The sequence below is a fragment of the Lynx rufus genome, unplaced genomic scaffold (genome assembly GCF_022079265.1).
Source record: "Lynx rufus isolate CCGP_SWC_20201006 ecotype Redwood Valley unplaced genomic scaffold, mLynRuf1.p SCAF_7, whole genome shotgun sequence".
Lineage (NCBI taxonomy): Eukaryota > Metazoa > Chordata > Mammalia > Carnivora > Felidae > Lynx > Lynx rufus.
In genome coordinates this window covers 135,317,121-135,327,476 of record NW_025814889.1, presented here as the reverse complement: position 1 = coordinate 135,327,476, position 10,356 = coordinate 135,317,121, and the positions used below count along the sequence as shown (strand labels likewise).

Sequence of the window (10,356 nt, the reverse complement as noted above, 5' to 3'; positions counted from 1 at the left end):
CTGCCTAGAGGATCAGAACACTAGGACTTGTCTGCTGGCTTCCTTGCTGCCCCCATGGGGTGTTTGTCTAGGCCTCTGCACATGCGAAGGGGCGGCTCAGATGTCAGCCCTGACGCTTTATTTAGGTGTTCACTCCTTGCCTCTGTTTCTTCATCCGGGAAATAGGGGTCCTGATGCTCATGAGAATTACATATGATGGTTGTAATGTTCTGGCACCGGTGGAAGGTTAAAACTCTGCTCATTGACTGCTTGTTCTCATTTGCCTCTCTGGGCCCTGGAGGGAATGGAGGTCAGGAAGGGAAATGACTTGCCCAGAGCCCCTCCGGGTCCTAGCATGGCCAGGCCCAGAAGGCTGTGGCACGTGGTGGAGAGAGACCTGGGGTGAGGCCCTTGCCCCGCTCGACACAACACAGTGAGGCCCCCACAGCCTTCCACCGCTGCCCAGGCGGGAGTGGGGCTGGGGAAACTGAAGCTTGGAGCACCGGTGCGTGTGCCTGGCCCTCTGGTCTCCTTGCATGTGGGCACAGGGCAGGGCCGGAGGAGCACTGTGCCGGTCTTCACTCCTGCTTGCTTGCTGCCCGGAGTGCCCTCCTGCTCTAGCCAAGTCCTCACCCGGTAAGCCTCCGCTCAGACCGGCACCTCCTCCAGGAAGCCACCTCTGATTTTGCCCCCAAACATCACACACCAGTTTGGTGCCCGAGGCCCTGTGCTCCTGTCACTCGGCGTGGACTTGGCCTGGTGTCGTGATCTGTCCTCCCCAGCCCAGCCTGGGGGCTCCCGGCATGTGGAGCCGTGTCCCAGCCCTCTTGCAGCCCCCAGCACCGCTTACAGGGCACGCTGAAGCTGCTGTCAGGGAACGCCTGCGGAACAGCCAGCAGGAATCCAGGCAGCGGGTCAGGGGTATCCTGCCCACTCGGGTCTGGAGGTGGCCAGTGCCCCCTTCTTGGGACGACTTCTGAATGGCAGACCCTGGTGCCAGCAAGACAGTAGCCTCGTGGTCTCCTAGAGCGAGGCTGTCACCTGCACCTCGGGGACTTGGCCTGGAGTCGTTCCCCACTTGAGGTCCCTGATGAAGGCTTGGCCAGGCGGGGCTGGGGACCCGGGAGCAGAGGGTGGCATCCTGCCTGCCTCAGCAGGCCTGAGCCCAATCCCTGGAATCGTCCCTAAATGCCAGCCCCTGTTCTTCTTCATGAGGAAAGCTCTTCTCTCCTCCCCGTCGTCTCCCCTTCTTCCCAAATGGATTTACCATTCTGCTGCGCCATGCTCCCCCCCCATCTCCTCCTCCCCTCCTCTTTACAGGCCACCGAGGGAAGTGGAGGGTGTTGTTGTATATTTTAGTCGATTGTTCCCCATACGCCCCAGTCTCTTTGGGGTGGGGCTGGGGGGATGGGGGAGTAAGTAAATTATATATTGAACTCCTAACTGGAGCTGAGGCCTTGTGGTTTCCATGGCAACCAGGCTGGAAATAGCTTGGCGTGACATCAGCACGGTACAGGTATAGCCGGATCCAGCCGTTCCCCAAACAAGCTGGCAAGGGGAGCAAGGGATGTGTGGCCAATTAGCATATGCAAATCATGCCTGGTGAGCCCACTGGGGCCTGGGATGCCCCAGCAGGGCCCTTGGCCATGGCCGGGGCCTCTGGCAAGTAAGTGGGCCAGCGGTGGTGGTGGGGTCAGAGTCCACGCCTCCCCTGGCACATGTCCCTCTACTGGGGCTGGTAGGGGCCTCCAGTGTGGGCCCAGGCTGCCTGGGCTTGCCTGCCCCGTGGGGCTCTGGGAGCATGGCCAATGGCGCTGCCAGGGGACGGGCAGGCGCACGTGAGCAGAGCAGGGATGGTTCCCCGCCCGGGCTCGAGTGGGATCTGGCTCCTCTTGGCCCCTAGATGCCTTTGAAGCCAGCTACCCAACTGGGCCTTGCTGGCTGGCTGCCATTTTTCTTTCCAGGTCCGTGAGGGGGAGGGGTCATCCTGTCCCCTCCTTCGCCCCCCCGGCCATGGGAAAGGCCCGCAGCCGACCCTCTACGAGTTTCTCCACTGCTGTGTGCGGTGTCCCCTTTCCTGCCCAGACCCAACAGGGAGGAAAGAACAGAGCCCTTCGTTTGTAGCTTGATATTGCCCACTGATCACGTGGCCCCTGAGCCTCAGTTTCCACCTCAGTGAAATGGAGGTATGTTTTTTTTTCCCCCTGTCGCCTACCTTGCAGGACAGCGAGGTGGCCCTGGGGAAGGGCCTGGGTGAACCTGACAGGCCAGAGACCCATTTGGAGGAGGAGGAGATTCTCAGTTCTTGTCACCCAGCACTGCCCCACCACACACACACACACACACACACACGCACACACTCGTGAGACTAGAGAACTCGCAGTAAATTTCTGGGCGAGGTGAAATATTGCCACCTTCATTGTGGTGATTTCCACACGAGGGCTCTTGGCTGAACTGCTGGCAGTCGAGCTGGGCGTGCTCTGTGGCTAAATGAAATAATTTATTCATTTCAGCAAATGTTGAGGGTGTGCCGCGCGAGGGCGGGTGGGGAAGGTGGGGGATGAGTCAGACGGGGCCAGGCACCAGGAGAGCTCTGTCAGCCGTCTCAGGAGGCACACAGGTAGTTTGGCCAGCGCTGCCCGGGGCCTGGGCTGTCTGGAAAGATTGTTGAGGGCGAAGGACCTTTGAGCGGGGCCTCAAGGCTGGGTCAGAGTCCACTTGTCTGGGAAGGATGTTCCAGGGAGAGAAGCAGGTGGGCACCGAGGCTCAGAGGACACCCAGCATTTGGTGGAAGGGCGATACTTAGCTGTGACTGGAGTACAGTGATGGGGAGGACACCAGAAGTTTCCCCAGAGGGGCTGGGATGTGGTCCAGGAGAAAGTGGAAGCCATCAGCGGCACTTGAGCAAGGGACTGATGCGATCAGATCCTGGTTTTCAGAAAACAAAAAAAAAGGCTGGAGAGGGCACGAGGCGTCCCAGAGGAGGCAGAAGTAGGCATGGATGGTGTTAAGGACAGTCGTGCCAGTTCCGGTCCCTTTGGGGAGCCCCTGTAGCCAAGAGTGGCGCTTCCCGTGGACACGGGATCAGGAAAGACATTCTGTCTTTGGGCCTCGGTTTGCTTCTCTGTCAAATGGAGCGATTCTCGTGGTAGGTCGTGGGGTCTGTATTAGCCAGTAGACGTGAGCATTTGTTCTCCTGGGCCCCAGGAGCAGTGGGGAGCCGCAGGAGGGAAGAGCTACGGCCCCGTGTATTCTGGAAGGAGGGGACAGCAGCAGTGGGCAGCGGTGCTGATTTCTTGCCGAGGCTGGGGGGTTTCGCCGGTTGTGTTCTTGCCTCGGCACGGGCGTGGCTTCGTGTATCTTGGGGCAGGGAATGTTGCCTGGGCCGCCCCGGAGGCTCCCGGTGGCCAGTGAGGGCCCCTGTTCTCATTGTCTTTCCGTCCCTCTCCGCAGACTTGGTTGGCTCTCCGTTCACAGTTGTGGCGGCCCCTGCTTGGTGCCAGGGTTGGGCCCCGGACACCTGCGATGGCCAGGTGTGGCCCTGCCCTGGAGGAGCTCCCCAGTGGAGCACTGCTGGGGTGAGGTCAGCACTGAGGAGACCCTCACCCAGCCCTTGCTGGAGGAAGGGACATTTGGGCTGAGCCTCGAGGCAAGAGCTGACCAGACGGAACGAGATGGCATTCCGGGCAGAGGGCACAGCAGCAGCAAAGGCACCGAGGCCAGAGCAGGCATGGTTTGCCCGGGCCAGGACACCGCCCGGGAGCCTGCCTCCACCGCCAGCCCATAGAGGACCCTTCTAGGATGGAGGGAGTCTCACTCAGCTTTGCCCCCCCCGGCCAGCTCAGCACCTTGTCTGGAGGTGGAGTCCGTGAACGTTTGTTGAGTGAATGAGCGAGTGGATGTTTTCTTCCTGCCCCTGGCCAACCCATTCCACCTGCCTGGCTGCCACCCCCTTCCTCATCCCCCTGCCCCTCAGAGTCCGTCCCTGAGCTTATGCTTTTGCCTCGGCGCCCCTTCCACGGGGACTCAGTAGAGCCCACCAGGATGGGGGTCCGTCCTTCTGGACACCGAGCTTGGTGCCAGCACCTCGAGACCCCAGCGGGCTTCTTCCACTTTCCAGTGTTAGGCGGTCGGTGATCAGTGATGAACTGACCCTTTCCAGAACTTTCCTCCTGGACAGGACTGGGTCCCGTGGGAGTCTCTGTGGGTGGGCTACAGCTGCCCATCTGTCCCCAGGTCTCCTCAGGCACTCCCCAGTTCTGGATGTTTCTAAAAAACTATGGAAACAGCTTTGCAGCATCAGATTCAATTTCCTGTCATTTTAAAAAAGAAGGCCCAGCTAATTTAAAAGCGAATATTCTGCCGGGGTATGACCCGAAGACTGTGCGAGGAGGGCTGGGAGGTGCGGTCTGGCCCAGGTTGGGCCATTCTCCCCTGCCACGCGCTCCCTCCCTCACTGGGTAGGTGTGTGGATGGGCGGGCACTGGGCAGCCAGGGTCCTGGGCCCTCCGCCCTCCTTGTCCATTTGCCGAATCCCTTCTCCAGACGCTGGTCTGGTGTCCCCTGACGCTTTCTAGAATCGTTATTTATTACCTCATTTATTCAACATTCACCGGGTGCTTGCGCTGTGCCCGGCTCGGCGCTGGGCTTGGAGGTACAGATTGATTTAAGGGGGTACAGGCAGGAACCCCCACTCTTCCCCAGAGGGCAGGGCCCCCTGCTGCCCCACAGCCTCTCAGCGCGGCCTCCCGGGTGCCGGCCCTGTAGGATTCTCTTGTCTCCTGGGCATCGCGGGCTCCCGGCTTTGGGAAGCAGCTGGGCCAGGTGCGGGCCGCCCGCCCGCCCCAGGAGACATCGCTGCCTGGGATTTGAGCTCCTCCGAGGGCTGGCGTCAGGCCGTGGGGAAATCATTTTCTGACAGTGGCCATCAATTTTGCTGAGAGCCCATCGGCGCTCCAGCAGCCTGTCCCTCGGCGGCGGCAGCTGGTCCTTGTCAAGCCCCTCCGTGTCCTGATGACAGAAACGATTCGCGTTAGGTATCTGCCCCAGAGCATTCGTCCAGAAGAGATGGGTCCCGGCCCGTTCCGGATACGCACTGCGTCACCTCCAAGTTTATCTTTAGGTCCGTGGGTCAGCGGAGGTGTCTACTCATATTGGGGTGACCACACGGAGCCCTTGGATGGGGCAGCACCAGCAGGAGCCTAGGACCCTTCACGGAGCATCCCTGCTGTCCCCGTGGCCATTTGTCACAGGCAGTGTTCTAGGTACACAGGTTACAGCATTGAACACAGCAGACAGAGCCCCTGCCATTGCCCTGAGAGGAAAAAGACAGGAAGGAGACTGCCTTGTATAAGACTTGGGGAAAAGCATCCTAGGCAGAGGGAACAGCCCCGTGCAAGACACCTGAGGTGAGAGTAAGCTTGCTGTGTTCACGCACAGGGTTCTATTTAAACTGGAGGTGGGGTGCCTGGGTGGCTCAGTTGGTTAAACGTCCACCTTCGGCTCAGGTCGGCTCTCGGGTTCTTGCGGCTTGTGGGTTCGAGCCCCGCGTGCTCAGCTCTGTGCTGACAGCTCGGAGTCTGGAGCCTGCTTCGGATTCTGTGTCTCCCTCTCTCTCTGCCCCTCCGCTGCTCACACTCTTGTCTCTTTCTGTCTCTCAAAAATAAATAAACCTTAAAAAAAATTTTTTTTAACTGCAGTCAATCTTGGTTAACTGGGAGTTATCCAGGATTAGAGCCAGGGTCCTAACAGCACTGGAGGCATCTAGAGGAAGCAAGGTGAATTCTGGCAGATGACCGAGGAAACCCCTGGAGGAGGTAGTGGGTGGAAGGCGTGAAGGGGAAACAGGGTTTTGCCTGGGAGAGTTAGATACGGGGAGGAGCCTTCCTGGAGGCAGGCGCAGTGTGAATGAGGTGTGCAGGGGTGAGACGGGGGTGTGCCGGGCCGGGGAGTCCCGCCCACATCCCAGAAGCCGCCTACTAAGTGCCAGGCGCTGAAGAGACTCTGGATGTAACGACTCACAGGTGGGCATTTTCACCTGCACTTCCAGGTGGGGAAGCTGAGGCCCAGACGAGTGGAGAGGCTTGTTCAGGGGTCACGTGCGGTGTGAGCCAGGCAGAGGAGCCTGCGCTGGGAAGGTTGCCCGCACCTGGTTGTCCTGATCACCACCGGTCGGAGGGTGATGAACCGCCCCCGGCCCCCCACCGGCAGCGCAGGAATCCAGCTGTCCTCCTTCCCTTGAGCTCTGTGGATGTGGGCCGGAGGCCTGGGCGTCCGGCATGCAGGGTGTGGGGCCTGGTGAGGTGGGAGGCCAGGGGCTGGGCACCCCACCCCCTCACCTGATGCTCAGACCCTGGGGAGGGGAGGGCGACTCTCCGTGAGTTTCCACGGACCTGCCACCTCCCGGTTCTTCGTGGCAGAGGTGACCATTCACTTCTCTCAGATGAGGTGCCCACGGTTCAGAGCAGGGGCCGAAGGTGACTGGGGCCTCACAGCAATTGGGTGACCAGGCCCAGGGCAGCTGTTGGTCTTTCTGTCCCCACAGGACACACATCCACGGGGGAATGAACAGTAAAGGATGCTGGTGGCTGTGAACGTGGGCCCTCGCTTTAGGCTTTGGTCGTGGCGATTCTTTTATCAGGGCAGGGAGTGTGAATTCCAGAATTGAAGCTGTTTCACTGCTCCCTTCACGGAGTCTTCTAGGCCTGGGGTCCCACCTGGCATGGCTTTGTCAGTCCTCATTAAAGATGTCGAGTCCACGCAGGGAACCCATCCCATCCACTGTGCCCATGGAGATCCCCTTCCCAGGAGAGACTGGGCTGGGCCACGGCTGTGCATGCTGTCCTGGTGCCACGTAGGTGGCCTACTGACCGCTGGGAAGCAGCCAGTGGTCGAGTCCTTGGTGCTGTAATCCTCAGTTCTTGCTCATGCATTCATTCTTGATGGGCACCTCCTAGGCATCGGAGATTGCCGTTTTCTCTGGTCCCTGGTATAATGCCGGCCGTATAATGCATACCCTGCAAATACTGCACGTCTCTGCGGGGTGATTTCAGAACTCTAGGAAGGACTTTCCTCTATCCTCAGTGTTTTTTCCCTTCCTTGCCTCTTGGCAGAAATTTTACCATTAGGGATTCCTTGCTTTTGCATAACTATTGTCCTGTCCAGGTTCCTCTTCTAAGATGCAAACCCCTAGAATCTCATACCGTCTCCAAGAAGTCTCAGTTTCTGGACTGGAGGCTGAGACTGACTGAACAGGACTTTGGTATAGGTGCTTGCAGGAGAAACATGGAAAAGTGGCAGGTCCCGTGTGCCCGCAGAGTGCCTGGGATTACAGTATTCTTAGACCGACTGACACACAGCCCTGGGCTGAAGGTATTTTTATTTGTTGGACGAGGAAGGGGACTGAGGCCTCGGCAGGTTCCGCAGCTGGGAGGAGATGGGGCCAGGACTGGCGTCTGTGTGGCTCCCATCCAGGCCCTTTGACCGCACCTCACTTCTGTCCAACACGTGGTTGTGTGACACTGGTGTGGCCCCCACAGGACACCAAGGGCAGCTCCTCGGGGTCACAGCTGCTAAAAAGGAGGGCTCGGTCCTCACCGCCTTCTGCACTTGACGAAAGGCAGTCAACGCCAGAATCTGGTTGGGGCCTTGCCATCGCCCTCTCGGGCAGAAAGGCCCTCCTGTCTTCTGATGAGGAAACTGAGGCACAAAGAGGCCTCACTCACGGCCTTCCAGCGAGAATGCATTGGGGCCAGAGCAGCCGCTGGTAAGGCTCACCGCCCAGTGCGTCCCTTCCCCACCCCCCCCCCCCCGGCGTGTGGAGTGAGGGGCTTGGGCCTGGTCTTGGCACCAGGAGACGAAGCATTCAGGCAGCCCCTCTTCTGCATCTCTGATCGCGTGTCCAGCCGCAGGCCCTGCTGGGACCCCCACCTGGGGCCTCCTGTGGACGGGAAATCGGGCCTGGGGCAAACAGCGCACGAGCAGCAGTGTGGTGGCCTGCCCCCCTACCCCACCCCTTCCTGCCCTTACGTGTCTGTCTTCCCGAGAAGAGCGATCCCTGGACGCTGCTGCGGCCGGCCGTTGCCCAGCTGTGCAGCTCCGAACTGTCCACCCTCCGCCCCCCGGATGGTATTTTCTCGGGTGTTGATGAGCCAGACCCAAGATGCAGTCAGAAGCTGAGCTGAACTCAACACGGATCGGGCGCCCGCCTCATCCGTCTGCCTGGGGCCGCTCTGCTGGGGAGGAGGGCGGGCAGGGGGGCACCCGGCACGTGGGCGGGGCTGTGCGGGGGTCCCGGCCTCTCCGGGCCGACACTGTGGTCTTCTGCAACCACAAATCTATCTGTTGGGGCTGACTCATTGCCCTCTGTCCAAGAATTTGCAGGGTAACTAACCAGGACCCGGCAACCTTCTCAGGCTCCTACCTGGCTCCCCATTGCCTAGAGGATGAAACCAAACTGCTCCCCACGGTCCACACGCCCTGCCCCTCTCCACCGCGTCGCCACACCGGTCCCCCTCCCCACCCCCCCGCCATCCTGTTCTGGCCACAGGCTGCCACCTCCTCCCACGGGCCACACACTGCATCCCACTCGGGGCTCTGCCCGTGCTGTTCACTCTGCCTGGAATGTTCTCTTCATGCTCCGTCCCCTCCTCTCTCTGCTCACGCCTCGTTGTTAAGGTCTGTCTGAAACACCGCTTCCCCAGAGCTCCCACACGCACCGGGCTGGCTTCCTGTTATCGTGGAACGTCTCATGGCACCACTTGCCTCTCCTGCTGAACCCTCCAGACAGCTGGACTCGATGAATTATTTATGAGATTTTCTGTCACTCTCCGTCTCCCTCACTGGAACATCGGCTCTGTGGCCCCATAATGTTGTTTCCCACTGTATCCCCAGGACTGGGACATAGTAGGCTCTCAGGAAATGTTGGGTGAGTCGGTATCATGTGACTGTCGTTGCCCTAACGAAAAGGTTTTCGCTTCCTGCTCCCGCCCCGGCGGCCCTGCCCAGGGTATCTCCCCGCCTTCTGCCAGTCTCCGCCTCATCTCTGCTCACCCACATCTGACCATGGATGAAGTCCAAATGCCTCAGGGTGGCTTCTGAGGCCTGCAGGGTCCCGCTGAGAGAATTCCCTCTGCCTGGAGTTCCCTCCTTGTCTGTTCTCTTTACTTGGTCAACTCCTACGCACCCTTCAAAACCTCAATTAAGTACCACCTTCTCTGTGAAGCCTTCCTGGCTGTGCCACACCGATGGGTTCTGCCCTCTGCTGGTCACCCAGAAGCTGCCGGGCACCAGGCCCCGGGCAGGACACTGGGGAGACAGGGCAGGGAGGAGTGGGGAGTAGGAGTAAGGTGGAGTCAGCCCTACTGACGGCAACCTCGAAGCATCCAGATAGTGATGATGGAGACGAGAGCCAAGCACTGTCCCCAGCAGTCTTCTTACATTTTTCTTAAAACCTTAAAGGGGCACCTGGGTGGCTCAGTCCGTTAAGTGGCCGACTCCGGCTCAGGTCATGATCTCGCAGTTCCTGAGTTCGAGCCCCACGTCGGGCTCCGTGCTGACGGCCCCGAGCCTGCAGCCTGCTTCAGATTCTGTGTCTCCCTCTGTCTCTGCCCCTCCCCTGCTGGCGTGCTCACTCTCTCTCTCTCTCTCTCAAGAATAAATAAACATACGAAAACCAAAAAACCTCACACTGTGAGGTGCTGGCGTGGCCCAGCTTCACAGATGAGGACAGCAGGGTTCAAGTGGCATGGCTTGCCGCTAGTTCATGAAAAGCTGGACTTGAACTCCAGCTGCATTCTGGGTTGTTTGCTTCTCTGCAGCCAGTGAGGGGCTGTTAGAATATGGTGGGGTCCCCCGCGCTGCCGTGTCAGTGGGGCAGGAGTTGAAGTTCACAGAGGAAACAGATGACACTGGAAGGAAGCATACACAGTCTTTCAGGCCAGGAGGGGGCCAGGAGGGCACTGCTTACTCTGAGGACTGTGTGGGCCCAGGTCTGGAGGAGCGGGGGGCTGGGGGTAGTGTGGGGGCATGCAGGGGTGGAGGGGTGGGGAGCTCTTAAGTGTGGGGAGGCCCAGGACCCGGGTGCCTGCCGGGGGCCTGGGTGATGGATGGAGGCTCTTGGCATGTGGTCTGTTCCTGTGGTCCTGGCATGCGGCCACTGCGGGCTCTGGTTTCTGGCGGCTTCCAGGCTCCGTGGTCCCTGCTTGTCCCTGTTTGTAGTTTCTGCTTGTCCAGCCTCCGCTCTGTCTCTTCCCAGCTGACAAGGTGGGCGGGGGTCCCCGGGGAGTGTTTGTGGCGTATGCATCCTTCGGGAAGAACGTGAGAAGGAGTCCAGTGACTGTCACACGGGGTGGGCGGGGTCCCTCTGTTCCCGTCTTC

At 59.8% G+C, this 10,356-nt stretch overlaps 1 long non-coding RNA gene across 1 annotated transcript; it reads right to left on the bottom strand.

Moving 5' to 3' along the window:
• Window positions 1-4,561: 4,561 nt before the first annotated feature.
• LOC124502495 (uncharacterized) lies at window positions 4,562-8,899 on the bottom strand. Its single transcript, XR_006959918.1, has 2 exons — window positions 8,697-8,899; window positions 4,562-4,989 (listed from the first exon to the last, which is right to left on the bottom strand). It is a non-coding gene; the product is annotated as an uncharacterized LOC124502495 (long non-coding RNA).
• Window positions 8,900-10,356: the final 1,457 nt, after the last annotated feature.